The 14514-nt window shown below is 34.8% G+C and overlaps 1 protein-coding gene across 1 annotated transcript in view; it reads right to left on the reverse strand.

Annotated features, from left to right (window-relative positions):
• The window catches only part of trpc4b (transient receptor potential cation channel, subfamily C, member 4b), a 38370-nt gene that overhangs the window by 13684 nt on the left and 10172 nt on the right, over nucleotides 1–14514 (reverse strand). The window lies entirely within an intron of this gene.

Raw genomic sequence — 14514 nt, forward strand, 5'->3', positions numbered from 1 at the left:
CCCAAAATTTCTACTTATTTGTACTTCGTTACTTGACATCTCTGCACATAAATGTTCATAACATGAACTGTTCATAGCATTTTGATTTCACTTACTGTACAGTGCAGGTTAAACTTTAGGCAGATATCTAAGTACTGCAAAAGTTTCATTAAATTCTGTCCATCCAGTTTCGGGTGATGCTGTGACATATTCTGTCACATATACCTTCTTACACCTTCACTTCTACTCAACCTTTTGATTTTAGCGCATAACACTGGACTCTCAGTCTGGGTATTTTACACGCCCTGGTCTCAGACTGCGGCAGATATGTTTGCTCTGGCGACCCCTGTTTTATCTCATAGTTGCGCTCCCACATTGCTGCTTTTTCTTAGCACCACATTTTTTTAACATATTCATTCAAGACAAACTGGCTTTAATCTTTCCACAGAAAGAGTAAGCATACATTGATCTGTCCATTCATCTTTGAAGGTCCAATTTTCATAGTCTACTTGCCTTTTTTTGGAGTAAGCCTGCTGTGTTGCACGTTTGTTTGTGTTTCATGATGATTTTCATGGCTTGGAGGTGCATTATGGTCGTTTCTGTGTCTTCTGCATGTCTATACATGAAAAACTTGTGTTCATTGGCTTTGTTGAGTGACTATATTTGTCCAAAAATCTCTAAACGCTGTGACGTAACCAGACACATTCATGCTCATAACTTCACTTCTACTTAACATTTTGATTTTATTCATGGTGCAGATTTAACTTCAGGCACATGCAGAACTACTGCCAATGTTTCATTAAATTCTGTCTAGCCAGTTTTGTGACAGACAGACAGACATCAAATTTTCTGAGACTGGCTTCGGCTCCTCCAATGAAAAGTAATGATATCATTGAAAGAGTAATTTCTGACCCATGAAACCATTCCTTTATTCATATAGATTTCATTAGTTCAGAAACTCAGCTGGCCTGCATCAGGACTGGAATCCACCAGTTGAAGAACCCTGATCTTGTTTATCACTTTTATCAGCCACAGATATGATATCCAATTGAAACCAAGGAGGCAGAGCTGTTGTCTATTTGGTCAGAATAAAATAAATAAATAAAAACAGAAGCTGCTCATTATTAACTCGCGTTACACAAGACTTTTACCTGGAATCTTGTGATAAAATTGTTTTTTCGCTCTCAAACATGAGTGTTCAGGAACAGCGTGGCCGTATGCATAATAATGTTAGATAAGACTAGTGATGAAGTGGTAATGGACTGGTAGGCAGGAGGTCTGTCTGTCTGCTTCAATTCTGCACTGATTCATTTTGCCCTTCCACCCCGCCGTGCCTCTGCGATTACGGCTGACATTCTGCTTTAGCCGCCTTGCCCTCTTACTTCCATCATCAAATGCCATTTTAAAGGAGCGAGCATTTAACATGCACTTCTAAAATAGAAATTGTTGTTTTGTTTGTTTTTTTTCTTTTTCTGAAGTTGGCTTCATCTTTGAAAAAAGAAATGTAAAGATCTCCTCCACCTCTTCCTCTTTTTATATCACTTCCCCCTTGAGATTCGTCTCTACTCATTAACTAAGCTGCTGCTCAGCAGGAGAAGTGAATTGAGCCCTAAATAAATTACATCGAATGATTCCTCGTTAGACCCGAGCCAGTTCTTCTCTGGGTAATGGGGTCAAACCTAACATGCTTTTAAGTGTTCTGTATCAGTTCTGATTACCGCACGGTGACGTTGGCCTGGTCTCATGAGTCGGACTCAGAAATAAACACTTCCTTACGTCACCTCAGCCACTTCCTCTAAAAGAGACGGCACAGATTTTTTTTTCCATTTAAATTTTTTGATAAGTGCTAGTTAAAATGACGCCATTATATCATTGTTTAGGTACGGTTGTTTATGACTGCGTAATGGATTTGCAGCATGAAAGTTTGATAAGGATCAGAAAATTCTAATTATAAGCTCCTTTTCAGCCAAGAGCTCTTTGAAACCATTCGACAAATCCTTTGTGCTTAATTTATGCAGCTGGATAAGAATGAATTGATTCGCAAATCATTTGCTAGAGCTTTTAAACAATAACTGTGGTATTCGTGGAAATCTGGTTAGTTGGAGAAAAGCATTCATTTCGTATAAAACCCTCTGAGTTTGTGTAAATTCATGTACAGTACAATCACTTACTGGAATCATACAGTACAAGTGTCACAATGAAGTGCAGTTTTATATACGGATGATGGTGACGAGTTTTAATCACTTTGTTAAATATTTCCATTATTGCACCAAAGATACAGTAGAACTTCTATGTTTTATATTTATGATTCGAAAGAAACAGTAATCCATAATAAAAGACAACTTAGACAAGTCAGTGAATTAGATCAAAAGTAATAGCACAAAGAATGAACAAAGAATGAATCAGCAGATGTGTTTACTGTACATGAACGCTTATATTCCACTAATAATTGGAATAATAATCCAGTCAGAATAAAAATGCATCATAGAACCACCTCAGTTGAAACCGACCTGACCCGACCCAACCAAAATTAACTTTCAAATAAAAATTGAGGGTTGGTGTCAACCATTGACAGTCTGTTCAATAAATAAATATTAGTCATAGAAACACTTCCAATCATTTCTCTTTTGCTGGAATATATATATTATTTTTCCGCATGTTTTCTGACACATGAAAGGAAAAAAAAACTTGTTAATTGCTTGCCTGATAAGTAAACTCTGGACAATCTGGAGAACAACTCTCTTGTACCAGGCTTTGCTTCGGACTTTAAACCACTGGGTCTTTGGCAGAGGAAAGACTGATTGTCTCACATTTTACATGTGAAAAAGCAACTAACTTCCTTTAATATATTTCTGGCAGATTAAACACTTCAACCTCAAGCAAAACCTTTTCGTCCAAGACAATATTGTATATTTTGTCTATTCTGATTAAATGCTTTGATCTTGTAAACGCACATCTTATTGGATCAGTGTGTATGTAAACTGTTAAGTTGGAATCTCTATTTAGAATAATTTCCATCTGATTGAAGAAATTTTGCATTGAGTTAAATTTAACTAGTGCATGTATGTATATGGGAGTCAATGTGCTGCAATGGCTGAGCTGTATTACTAGAAGATTTAGCAAACTTTCAACACACACACACACACACACACACATACATATATATATATATATATATATATATATATATATATATATATATATATATATATACACACACACACATGTACTGTATGCACATATGCATACATGCATACATGCATACTGTAAGTCTTCTAGCTAAGAGGCATGTTTTTTCTATAATCTGTTAAATATACTATAAACCAACCAACCAACAAACAAACAAACCCTAAAGTATCTTTAAGGTAACTATCAAAATCATATTATTATATTATATTATTTAAACCTACTAGTGAGTAATTTTTTTTTTCAGATTTTTGATGGTGATGGTTTAAAAGTGCTTTCACATGGACTCGGGCCCAAACTGGACCACACTTCGTGGTCGGGCCCAAACTGGACCACACGCCTCGTGTAGTGACTTGAATTTGAACTTGAACTTGACCCAAAGTTCTCTATGTTTAATTAATCTGAGCTCTCCACACTGTGCCTGGGCACGGATCAGTGAACCATGCTTGAGTCTACAGAAAGTCTGGAGCATAGTACGGTGTACTCTGGCATGGCGCAAAGCATATATGAAGGTCAACCATATCAGATCACAGAAGTGGATTTCTGTTTACAGTGTGAAATTATCAGTGCCATTTGTGTCCTTTGAAATCCTAAGTTTGTAAAGTTTTGTAAAGTACAAAAGCATGGCAGAACATAGGTGTTGAATTATTTTTCTGAAATATCACTAATATAAGACATATTGACCCTTCTTGTTCTTTTCTTTCTCTTTGTGTTTATTTGTTATTCACAAAAAAAAAATAGGTGGATACTGCTACATTCTGAGAACATACTCGAGTAAGTGTACCGAAGTATGGACGATAATAATAATGTGAAAGCTGACCAGTGGTAGAGGGGGAGGGGGAGGGGTTGTGGTAGAAGTTTAGAAATCAACTTTATATTATATACAGTATAAGGTAAGAAATCCACTAAGAAGGAAGAAGTCTACTGCTCATTGCTCCGTAAATGGGCACTAAATAGTGCTTAGAGATCTTTTTTTTTATTGATTTGGCGAAAAATAAACTTCACTTCCCATAAAAAAAAAACATGCAATAATATGTGGGAAAACAGCATTCACAATTAAAGACTGTAAACATTCTTTTTCGTAGCTAAAAAGTCTATGGAATACCTTTAGTTCATATACTGACGTATAAGTTTTTAAAAATAAAAAATAGCTTATATATATATATATATATATATGCTGTATATACTGTATATGGTCATATATATAATTTATAAACTTTTTAAAAATATATATATTTTGTATGATCACATATATATATGATCAGTAGCGGGTGCTACACGCAGTTCTGCCAGGTCACATGGGGGTGGTACGATCATCCAGTCTCTGCTTCAACTGGTCCCAGACGTGCTCTATGGGGTTCACGTCAGGAGACATTGACGGCCATACCATATGAGGCACTCCAACTTCCTGAAGTCGAGCTGTGACAATTCTGCCACGATGTGGTGGAGCATTATTATCCATGAACAGAAAGTTGGGGGTGTGCTGGCAGAATTGGGGGGTGATGATGGGTTCTATGATGTCTCTAAGGTAAGAACGTGCAGTGCCTGAGCCATGTACAATAACCAAATCTGTTTTGTGCTGACTGGTGATGCCTGCCCAGACTGTTGCACCTCTTCCACCAAAGCAAACCCTGGGGATCATGGTGACCTCAGATGATGGAGGCCACTGTGCTTATTGGGACCTTCAAAGCAGCAGAAATGTTTCTGTAACCTTCCCTAGATTTGTGCCTCGAGACAATCCTGTCTCGGAGGTCTACAGACAAGTCCTTTGACTTCATGCTTGTTTATATAGACAGGTGTGTGCCTTTTCAAATCATGTCCAATCAACTGAATTTACCAGAAGGGGACTCCTATTAAGCTGTAGAAACATCTCAAGGATGATCAGGGGAAACAGGATAATCAGGGGAAACAGGATGCACCTGAGCTCAATTTTGCAAAGGCTGTGAATACTTATGTACATGTGCTTTCTCAATTTTTTATTTTTATAAATCTCAAGTAAACTTTTTTCATGTTGTCATTATGGGGTGTTGTGTGTAGAATTCAGAGAAAAAAAATATTTAATCAATTTTTGAATAACCCTGTGACATAACAAAATGTGGAAACAGTGATGCGCTATGAATACTTTCCGGATGCACTGTACATACAGTTATGATAATTCCTAAAATCAGCCCCTTTTTGTTGATTGAGCATTCTGCATGTACAGTATTTGACTTTTACTGTCTTTGCCTTTTAGTTTTGGCTTATATTAAATATAAATCTAGAGAAACATTTCATAAAGGATTTTGTTTCAAGTTTCAATGTTTCAAGTCATTCTAAATGAGTCACTATGGTGAATGAATCAGTACTGATCACTAAATCTTTTTTTTCTGCTGGGATTCTCAATTGAAATAGACAAAAACTGAAAAGTGTAAATATGTACTGTATATGTATAGTATGTGTGTGTACTACTGTGAATGTGTCTGTTTGTTGCATCTCGCACTGTGCGGTTCTGTCCTTAGACAGGAATAACATCTTCTGCTGACGCAATTTTATAAAACCCTGATTTCATGCAACATCCGTTAGGCTCCAACAAGCGAGGACGATTTTGTTTGGATCCCATATCTGTTTGTCCATCTGCCCATTCAAATACGGAATATATTACCGAGTCAGTTACAATCTTGAGAGCTACAGTAACAGGCCGAGCATAAAATCTACAGCATTCACTCCATAGCGTGTGTACAAAATGCATAGACGTGTCAATAATATCATGATAGTGACTGGATCCAAAAAAATGATCTCCTTTTAATCTAATAGGAGTTGCAAAATCTTATTTAAGGCAGCATCATTAGGGCTGCTAATCTCAGAATCTAATTAACACTTGGAGTGGGAGATGGGTTCTACAAAGCCCGATGAAACTGAGCTCTACAAGTCCAAGAACATTTCTCAAGTGAATAACAATTACGATAATAAGATCAATGCTAATACAGAGAATGAGACTGTGTGACTTTAACGAGTGATAAAGGCTTTATCATCTCAATTTCCTGTGTCTGTATACAGAATTTAATTCATTTACATCCATTTCTGGTAACATTTACAGCACATCAGTGTCAAAACAACATTGGATGATGTCTATTAAACTACAGATTTAGTGTTTATAGGTTTATTATTATTATTTGCTAAAACTGCTTTTAACATTACAAGCGAGTCTACAATTAAAACAGTGAACGTCTTAATAGAGAGAATATCTGATTTGAATATCTGTCTTGAAAAACGTATAGTTTCATGTAGTTTAAGCTCCTTCATATTCTTAAGTTTGCACACTGATTGGACTGCTGACTTTTACAGTACATCATTCGCAGTTGGTCACAAACCTACAGATAAAACATCGATTTTGTCTTCCTATAACCATAGGAGGCTGTAACCTCTTGGGATTCCAGTGTTGGGTTAATACAGTGTAACTTGCTTTTGGTAAAATTTATGCTGCTGTTCATTTTCACAAAAGTCTCAAGGCCGCCACCTACGAAGCCAAAGCAATATTGATCCACCGCCATGTTTAACCTTCAGATGTCAGAGCTTTTCATTGTGTAGAGTTTCTAATTATGCTGATGAGATATGGGTATCATCTGACCATGAAACACTGTTGTGGACAAGCCGGAGATTTTATGTGTTGTTTCCGAGAAAGGAAGACTGTTATGCAACTTTAACAACATATCTCTATGGATTTGAACTAAAAAAAGGAAAACTCAAGTACTACACTGACTTTATCACAACATCATCTATGGCACAACAACAAAGAGCTAAGATGAAATACCAGACAGTGATAAAGGTCCATCTGATCCACAGTGCCGTTGCCCTGATAGAAAATGCATCATTACTGCAAGATTGTTTGGGAATCACACTGATCGACTGAATCCATTTCAAGGTTAATGGATAAAGATGATGCCATTACAACAGCTGCTTTTCACTGCCTCTTCCTTTGAATCTATTCTTTTAAACACATGTTCACAACATTTGAACCAACTTAGGATGTACGGGAGAATTTGTGGGACACTTCTGCTTGGAAAAACAAATTCAGTGCAATGCTGATGTAAAAAGAAATGAGCATGACACGCTCCTTCCTGCAAAAATTCTTCCTTCCAAAATTAACTGGACATTTATGGACACTATGGACACATTCATGCACACCTACACTTACATATTTATCTTTTCATTTCTGGACCATTGCACAAAACACTTGAATAAGACACTTTTTATGCATCCCTGCACACTCCCAGTCATTTTTTCAATTTTTTCTTCTATATTTTGTTATATTGTTAATGCCCTTATTTGTACAGTATATTTTATTTTTATTCTAGTTAAGTAGATTTTTTATCGTATCTCTTTTTATTCATATTTATTTCTTATCTACTGTATAAGCTTTTACTTTTTATACAGGTCACTGGCGGTCGTATAAGCATTTCCCTGCATATCGTACCGTATATGACTTTGAATGTGACAAATAAAATTTGAATTTTGAAATTTGAATTTAAAAAACACTAGTGTATGTATGAAATCTAATCACCAATGGTCACTGAAGGTGCTTCCAGAATGAAGGTGTAAATGGCTTCTTAATCCACTGGTGTTGAGACCATTTAAGATACAAATTAGTTTAATACCAGTTAGGTATAATCAGAAAAGAACACATTATTCCATAACATTAGTAAAAAAAAAAAAAAACATGAAAAAAGCATGAGCGACAAAACATAATTTTATATATAAGTTCTTTTACATATCAGGTTATGAAGACAGATTTTTGGTATTATTTTGCAAAACACTATAAATCCACTTCTCACAGGTTTGTCTAAAAGCATAAATCTGACTGCAATTATTGTGCCCAAATACAGTATATATGCATTTAGTAGAAATAATAGGTTGGTTGTATGTATGTTTTAATAAAAAATATTGAAAAGTCATGCTTTGATTGGTTGTGTTTGTCAAACTGGCAACAAATTAGAACAAGGAAACGTTTTGAGATTTGTGAGATTTGTGAAGTCCCTGTTTATAACTAAGATATTTAAAGATTATGAAAACCATAAAAAAGCAAAAATGTGTATACAGTAGCTTACAATGTATTATTATTATTGATGACACGGACATGGACTATGAACTTTCGTTTCCTTGACTCCAAAAATTCCATTAAACACATTTAAACCATTTACAGCAGCCCTAGATTTCCCAGCAGGAGGTTTTCACTGATCATGCAACAGAAACCAGTGAAATTATCTTTTTTTTTTTTTTTTCATTGCATTTTGTCAGATCGAAGTGCTGCAGTCTCAAAGAAAATAGTTTGGTTATAATTTACTTTGTCTTCTTGGAGAAAAAATATTCCAGATAGAGATGTCTGAAAAATGTAATAATATAGAGCCATTATTAATTTAAGAATACAGCTTATTGTATGATCACCTATACTGTAGGACTAAAGAGTGATAAAAAAATCTTGACATTATTTGCTTTAGTAACTTATTTAAATAAAATGAGGGGTTTGCTTTACAATATCTAACGATAATTAGTTTGGTGATTTACAGTATATACCATATGTCAGCACAGTAACCAGCTAAAATGCATGTGTAGTTCCCCAGAAAGCCCTGTTTATTCCGTTACTAAGAACACTATCTGAGCTGTCCTATTTTTAGCCACCTTTGCCTCTTGCACCAGAGTTCCTTCCATGCGTGTTGACAATTTTAAGTTTGGCATTTTTAAAACATTCACATGGGCAATACTACCTTGGAGCTCATTGGGTTGAATTTGCAACTAGGATATGCCTCAGCATTGCACATCTGGATTTATTTATTTATTTATTTATTTATTTACCATTCTTACAATACTTTAAGATTGTTAGTGAATATTGTATTGTAATATTTCAGTGTGGTTGTGATTTAGGTTGAGGATACACTACACATTCTTAAAAAATGACTGTATACACTAACCAACAGGCTTCTGCAGATTTGACATCATATGACATCATAACCAAATTGGATACACTAAATGACGAGGGATCATAGACTACAGGACTACTAAGTCACTTAAACTGAGGCCAAATGAATGCACCAAGTTCTCGGACAAAATGAAAGCAAGAGTACAGTTTAAAGAAGAAGAATAAGAAAGAAACAAACATGGATCCAAGCTAGGCAGCAGCAGTGTCCCCATCTGTTTATCTGTTCGCCATTTTTAATTTTCTTCTATTTCTTGTATTTTGCTCATGGTCCCACCACCCTCTATATTCATTGGCTATTAAGACTGCACGCTCCCCACTTAGGTTGGTGACCACTGCATTCAAAGTCTGTACCCCATACACTCACGCCAACTGGCAGAAACTTTTGCTGACTGATGCGGACAACTTTCACTTCCCCAAGAATCAGAAGTCAATGATAAGAAAGAAATCTTGGTGCATATTCAGAGAGATTCTGGCCATCTCAAACATAGTGGCGCTAAGGTTCATGGCTCAGTCCATTAGAGTTCTTACATAGCAAACCATGTCTTTATTGGTACTTTGTGTATACTGTGTTTTTGTTTTTTTGTTTATTGACTGTTCTCTTCATTTTAGCATCATGTATTATTTTTTCCAAAATCTTAACATAATCCTGATTAAACTAGATTCAGTTCCATATTGTAACACTAAGGCAAGAGCGTTAATACTTGAGCAATTTATCATAAGTACATAATGTTCATATTTTTATTTAGATTATGTATTCATTCCAGTGTGTGCAATTGGGCTGGAGTGACTTTGTATTATATTTACTGTACAGTTAAGGTTAGACATGGTAATTTCGAATAGTAGATGTTCTATTCACAATAACAGCAACAGCACAACACCAACAAAAGACAATAATTAATATAAAACAATAAAAATACAGTTTCTGTTAAGCTCTATAAAGGGTTCAGCATTATCAACTCAATGGTCCAAAATGTGGCACTGAGAGTAATGCAGCACAAATGGATTTTATCATTTCCTATATTGGGCAGTAGTGTAGCTTCTGGCAATTCCATTGCTGATTCATAATGTGATAACGTGAGAGGGTGTGTCCTCATGCGGAAACGAGGAAAAATTACTATCCTGGCTTCAGGGTCATTTCTGCACTGCTTCACAGCTACATTTATAGTCGATTACCACCTGACAGTGATTTAAAAAGCTTACATCATATAACTCCAAAGGTCCTACAGTATAATGCCTTGTGCGTTAACGCTATTGATTGTTGTGTCAAAAATAATTTCAGGCAGGACTGTCATTGCATTTTGCCCTGAAAATGAAATGATGAATTTTTCATTCAAGCCTATTTATTTCTCATAGATGTTGATGTGGCAAATATTTGGTTACTGAGAGGAGCTACTGTATAGGAGTTTAATGCTTTATCATTGGGTCATAGTGCAAAAATGCTTGTTTTAGTAATTTTACAAGATGTTTTTCTTGGAGACCAGACAGAAAACATGGCTGTTCTTAGGTGGTGTAAAATCTGACTTCATGTTATTTTGCTTTTTAATAATAATAATAATAATAATAATAATAATATTTGATTAAAATGATTGAGAACATTTTCTCTGATTTTTATCTATTAATTTATTTATGTATTTATTCATATTCTTTCAATTTAATGAATATACATAAATTAATTTGTGGGATTGACACCCCATCCTTGTGCCTAAAGTCCTCTGGGGTAGACTGCAGGTGCCCCCCTCCCCCCACCTCTGTAAGTTGTATAGAAAATGGATAAATGAGTGCATGAATGGATGTATGTGGCTATTGTGACTTTAAATGAAGATAACATTACTCCTTTTATTTTTCAAAGCTAAAGTCGTTTAGGTGTTTAAGTCCCACCATTTTTTCTTAAAGTCCTTAAGTAAACCACCATCTTTATTCAATGGGGCATTGGTTCAGTGGTTTATTCTTTACTTCTACCTGCACCCTAAAGTGGCATTTCACCAGCAGAGCATACGGCTTATTCCAGGGATCATCAATTCCCGGCCTAGTTTGTTGATTTTTTGCTTCAAGACAAACCGTAGAAAGGCACTGGAGATAATGAGCCCTGACCTGGAAGAAAGTTAAAAACTTCTGCAGTGTATATATATATATATATATATATATATATATATATATATATATATTTTTTTTTTTTTTTTTTTTTTTCATATAATATAATATAATATAATATATTTTTGTAACAAAACTAACATTTACCGTATTTATATTAATTATTAAATATAATATATTATATAATATATATTACTGAACTGTTTTACTGCTTCACTAAAACTATTCATATTTACTCACTTTATTACATGCCATTAGATTTGCTTTTTGGGTGTGCGGGGAGGGGTTGTTGGGTGTTACAGTATTTAATTATTTAGTTAGATTTTTTTTATTTATTTAGTATTACTATTTTATTGGGGGGGAGCAGTGTTGGCTATACTTGGTTTAATGCCTTTATTCATTAGAAATTTTACACCTCTCATATATTGTTTTATTATTCTATAGTATAACTATATATCTATTATATTTATTAAAATTAAATCCATGATTAACCATCATAACATATAATATTGTAAAGAGATAACAGCTGCATACCTTTATCTTTTTTCTACTTTTCTTTCCTTTTTTTCTTAAATGTGGTCCTAATGGCTTTGATTTATTTATTTATTTATTTGTATGTTTGTTTATTCGAATTTGACAAGCATCAGGAAATTACACACTCTCAATTAAGAGCCAAGACAAAATCATTTTTCCTCGGGTGTGTGTAGATGGTTATATTATTCTTAGCAATTCCACACAGAATAGAAGAATGAATATGCCCGTGAAACTGTGCAGTACACTACATTATATACTCAGAGTATTATGAATGATCTGTGGTTTAATGCATTGCTGTATAAAGTTAGATGCGTGTTTTTTGTTTTTTTTTTCGTCCCTGCTTCCCCTGCAGGCGCCGTGAGGTGATCATTACCAGCCCGTTCCTTCCCCATGTCGTATTTCTAAGTGAGACACTTTTCCAGTAAGTCTTCTGCCTTGCTCACAAACTATAGTGGTACTTCCACATACGAACACCATGGGAATTTGCACCTTGATTGAAATTTTGCAAAAAAAATTGGGTTAGCATTTTTGGCATATGACCGAAAGAAACAAGCTAAACCAAAACCCAGCTATGTACCTCCAGGAGCCTTTTATATCTTGTTTGCATTTTGTGCAAGATTTAGTAAAGACATAGAACCATGAACCAAGAATATTATCAAAGATAATTGTATTCATTTTCAAAGATGTCTATTTTATCATATATTACTTCATGTACATGTCTTTTCTAAATATTTTAATTGTTTTTATGTGCAAAAATATGATTATATTGTTGAAAATTATCTGCATGTTGGATTATCTGCATTTTAATTATTTCCTACGGAAAAATATAATCTTAGTATGAAATTTTGCCTTAAGAACTCACCTCCAGAACTGATTAAATTCTTATGCCGAGGGATAAATAATCAACCCATGCATTGACATGAAAAAATGCGATGTGCAAATAGGCGATAGAAAACTGATTGTGATTATCATTTTAAACCTGGGCATTTACCCCCCAAATACACATGCTCAATGCTGCCTCTGGCTCAATACTGCCCTGGGTTGTGAGTCCTAACTGAAGAGAAGCACACTCTGCGTTCTCTGTTTCAGTAGAGATCATGCCAGACAGGCTGAGGTAGAGGATGGTTTCCTTATATGCAACTGTTCCTGCCTCAGACAAATCACCCTGTCTTAGTAGTCGAACCTGTAATATTTATCACTGTAGAATTCTTAAAACTATGGAGCACAGAGCGGTTAGTTTTTAAAATACGGGATGATTCCATATTTTACAGGATGGATGAACATTAACCTTAACAAATCTTTTACGAAGCATTAAATCTGCCATGGGAAAAATCATTGTTGCAAAAAGCGCAATTAGCTAAATTTAAAAGTCAGTCAATATTTTTACTTATTTATTACACAAGAGTACATTTTATAGTACTTTAAGGTGAAGTGCATTTTGTATTTTCACTGTTTTGTTCTTTCTTTCTTTATGCCATGGGGCTGCAGGCCACACAACAGGTCTTATAAAGAGAGTGAGGTTGGATATAAAGCCCTGCCCACTAAGAAAAGTGATTGGATCACTTAGCTCAAAAAGATACACACACAATCTACCTATTTATCTATATTTAAAAATAAATATATTTTAGGCATATGATTCTGACTATGATTTGCGGGCATCCGGGAGCTGCTGTCAATATACAGGAGACTCTTGGAACTTCCGGAAGTAGTGGGATACCTGTACCTTCTTAGGTAATAGGTTTTTTTATTATGAAAAAGTATTTATTTATTATTTTACGCACACACACTGAGACCGAGTATGAGAGACGATTACCTACAATTTCACCGCACCATTGGCTCAGTTGTGATCACATGACGCTCGGCAGATAAATTGCTGAAAAAAAAATAAAAACTGAAAAAAAATAATAACAAAATTTTGCTCGTCTTGCAAAATGCTCGCAGACCAAGTTACATGCAAACAAAAAATATTTTTGTTTGGTTACAGTACAATTATCTGGCTTCACTGGAAACTAACTGGTTTTCCTCTGTTGAGAGGGTGGGAGAGTAGAAGGGCAGTAGTTAGTGTTGATAAAATGACTGACAATAGGGCGCACGTAAACATGAACAAGCTTTACAGCCCATAATGCAATTTTTTTAAATAGATTTCCTTAACTACATAATACACTTGTGCTCATGTTGTTGCTTAAGCCGTGTTGTTTTGTTTTTATCATATTCCACATACTGTAAGTACTAGGTCATTCGGTATACTGTAATAAGGAATTTAAAAAAAGATTACTGCTTCCGTTATACAGATGATAGACAGAGAAAAAAAAATCATCATAGTTCCTTAAACAGTTGAACAATATAATCTATATAAAGGTGGGTTATAAAATCTAAAATAAAACTGAAAAAAGGCTTCAAAAATGATGTAAAAGAGGAAATAAAGTAGCGTCTATGAAAGCCTCTGATACGTCCTGGATGGATTCAGACCTACAGCGAGGTCACTTTTCATAGCAATAAATCATACAGCAATAACTCAGAACAAAATAAAGAGAACAACTTTCCATTATGTGACCCTCTATATCTAAGCCAATTTAAGACCACACTGTTGATGAAGAAAATTTCTGTGTGCATTACTCACACTTTCCCATTGCTTTATATATATTCATATTGCTTTTTTTTTTTTTGCGGTTTGAAAAAGCTGCAAGAGATTGTGCTTTTATTATACTGGTACTTTATATAGGGCATATAGTCACAGACCAAATCACGGACACTATATATCTGCATTACAT

This window comes from Clarias gariepinus, chromosome 11, assembly GCF_024256425.1.
Source record: "Clarias gariepinus isolate MV-2021 ecotype Netherlands chromosome 11, CGAR_prim_01v2, whole genome shotgun sequence".
NCBI classification, from domain to species: Eukaryota; Metazoa; Chordata; class Actinopteri; order Siluriformes; family Clariidae; genus Clarias; species Clarias gariepinus.